Genomic DNA, 3,006 nt, shown 5'->3' with positions numbered 1-3,006 from the left:
CTCTCTCTCTCTCTCTCTCTCTCTCTCTCTCTCTCTCTCTCTCTCTCTCTCATTCGGCCTTCCCGGTTTCCCATTCTCAATGTTTATTCGTGCCTTGTTCTCGGATCGGTCGCGCCTACCTTTCGTCTCGGTGTTGCGTCGGCCGGAATTCAACTTATCGCAGGTCAGTTTGGAAAAAAAGAAAGGCGGCAAAGGAAGCGAGACAGAGAAAAAAAGGTAACGACAAAGAAAAACGAAGAGAAAGAACGAAGGAAAAGTTGGTAAAGGGACCATAGATCGAGTTTCTACGTAAAAACGTTGTTTCGAGATTGATTCATCTTAAGAAAACTTTGCTTTTCCACGGTTTCGATAGAAGAGGGAAGAAACGCGAATGGAATAAAGAAGATTGGGAATAGTACGTATGGCCGAAGGAGAGAATGATGCAAAAAATCGCGAAAGGGATATGGCGTCCATAAAATTAAATTAAATTCCCCCCGATGACGCGTCAAGATCTTTTTATTTCCATCGTATTCCAGTTTTCGCGTGGCTCTCCTTGAAAAGCGTTACGCGGACAAGGATGCGCGTGATTGTTGCCGCCCATCTCCCCATCCTCGAGTTTTAATTACTTTAATATGACCGACGACGACGACGACGACAACGAGCACATGGCCAACTTAGGCCATTTTTCTTAAAGTCCATTTAAACATATTTCAATGATTTTAATTAAATAGCCGAGATTTCTCGACACCTTCGTTCTTTGACTCGATCCATAGTAAAAGAAGATCGTTAAATTCAAAGACAATTTCCGTAGGTCTTTTACTTTTTCCCCGAACAAAAATCTCGCTTTTTTTCCCATCTTCGCAAAGCGAACCATCCGTACCGGAGAGAAAGAATCTTCGTAGAATCTTGAGAACGCACGGTACGCGTCTCGGTTGGCAAATCTAAATCAAAGTCTCGACTTTGCTCGCAAAATAAAAGCAGAACAGGTATACAATCCTTATCTTCTAAAAATATACGATTTAGATCGAGCGACACGGTATGACACGGGGAGAGCCAAGTTAACGAATTGGATATTGTTGACAAAAAAAAATTTGATATTGTTGACAAATGAATTTGGGCAAGTGAAACTTGGCAAAAAAAAACTTGGAAAAAAAAAATTGATTCGTCAATTGTCCATCCTGTGTTGCACCGCATGCGTCGCATCGATCGGGATGAAATATTAATATGGACAGTGAAATTGACGTTCGCTCTTTCTCCGATCCACCATGCCCTTTTTCTCTTCGCCTCTTTGTCCATTAGATTCCCTTCTCGAACGATCGTCATTCGCATTATCCATGGTTATGGTTTTTCGAAAGAATCGAGAAGAATCGAAAAAACGCGAATCACGGTAGCTCGGTATCCCTCGACTCGAGAAAACACTACGGAATTCTCTTCAACATCGACATCTCTCGAGTGGAATGTCTAGGAAGTATTGGAATCAAGTAGGAAATGCGCGGTCGATTGATTGGAACGCGATGGAAAAGAGAAACGAAAATCGAGCGTGTTCGAAGGGGAATAAAACAATTCAAACAGGCGAGTTCTTGCTGTGATTTAATTTACGTCTTTGTGGTAAAATTAACATGATTAGGCGGAGCGTCGTAAACGGAGGGCCTGTTGAATACAACGTACATCCCATTCGCGATCGGCGGCTAAGACTGTACGATAAATAATACAGGGCCCATACGTTACATGCCGTGTACAAACGAAACACATGTGCGGATCGTAAAGGAGAAGATCCCGATGCCAGACGGAATAGAGGGAGGAAGGAAAGGGAGGGGGCGGGAGGTTAGGGGGCTCGATGTGAGTAACGAATATCTGATAGCGAATCCTCGGCATTTCCAACGTATTCCTCGAGTCTGTAGAACGAATGCGGGCCTTTCTCGACAACGCGGGGCCCCCCGCACGTTCGCCAATCGATGCCAATGGTATTTTTACTCACGCATTTGTCCACGATCATCACACAATTTCCTCGAACGTATCTCGTCAAACTTTTTATAAAATTTCTTTTAAACTGCCGTTGTGCTATCGTAAAAGATAATGAAATAATAATAAAAAAAAAAAAAAAAATTAGAGATTTACAAAAATGATATATAACGTATAATATAGGAAGAAGAAATTTCATTTTCGGAGGATTTTTGTTATTGCATCGATAAGAGATGTAAATTTTCAAAGAAATATCCCATTAACACGATTAATCGTGATTCAAAGTTTCTTAGATCGCGTAGGAAGCAAACGGTAAAGAGACAAAAAAAAAATCGAAAACGATGGCTAACTTACTCGCTCGAACTACCGCTGTGTATTAATAATTCATACTTCAATGTCAGCACCGTTTTTAATTCTCGTATCTCCCCTTCCATAATTTCGGGTTAACGTTTCACTTTTATCGGGCATCTTTTACATCATACGATTTTTTCTTTGTACGGCAACTTGTATTATAACGTCAAAAAGGTGCAATTAAATTTTTAAATTTCGTGACATGAAAAAATGAAAGTCTCGTTTTCGTCTCAAAGCTGAAACCTTTGAAAGACAAATTCGACAACGAACACGAGTACTCGTTCGCATTTATATTCGCTCGCATTTATATCCATCTATCTATATATTCGTTTACTTTTCTCTCGTAGCGTATAGCGGATCTTCGGAAAAACGAAAAAGCGAATTTAATAAATAAAGAAAAAGGAGAAAATTTTGGGAGAAATGACCGGATCGGAAAAGCATTATGTAGATATTTATTTACACGAAAAAAGCACGCGCTAGAATCATGCATTCCCTTCGTCAGTCCTTGGTGATACGGTGGTACATGTGGTCGGCCACATTGGATCTGGTACGGGCGGCGATTCAACGAGCGGGAAAGAGACGAGGAGAGAAAGGTAAGATAGGCCGAGTGACTTTCAGTTCGGGTTACACGAGTTGGAAACGGTATGCGCGTTGCTGTTTCATTCAGCGTTCAGTTGCGGCGTGCACTCTCTTGCCTCTCGTTTCTCGCATCGA

At 41.4% G+C, this 3,006-nt stretch overlaps 1 protein-coding gene across 1 annotated transcript in view; it reads right to left on the bottom strand.

Annotated features, from left to right (window-relative positions):
• LOC102674203 (protein dachsous-like) overlaps positions 1-3,006 on the bottom strand; it is a 160,099-nt gene that overhangs the window by 142,210 nt on the left and 14,883 nt on the right. The gene's annotated exons all lie outside the window — the stretch shown is intronic.

The sequence above is a fragment of the Apis dorsata genome, unplaced genomic scaffold (assembly GCF_000469605.1).
Source record: "Apis dorsata unplaced genomic scaffold, Apis dorsata 1.3 scaffold_92, whole genome shotgun sequence".
Lineage (NCBI taxonomy): Eukaryota > Metazoa > Arthropoda > Insecta > Hymenoptera > Apidae > Apis > Apis dorsata.
Note: the sequence above shows the minus strand (reverse complement) of the source record. Positions and strands in the feature narration are given on the sequence as shown.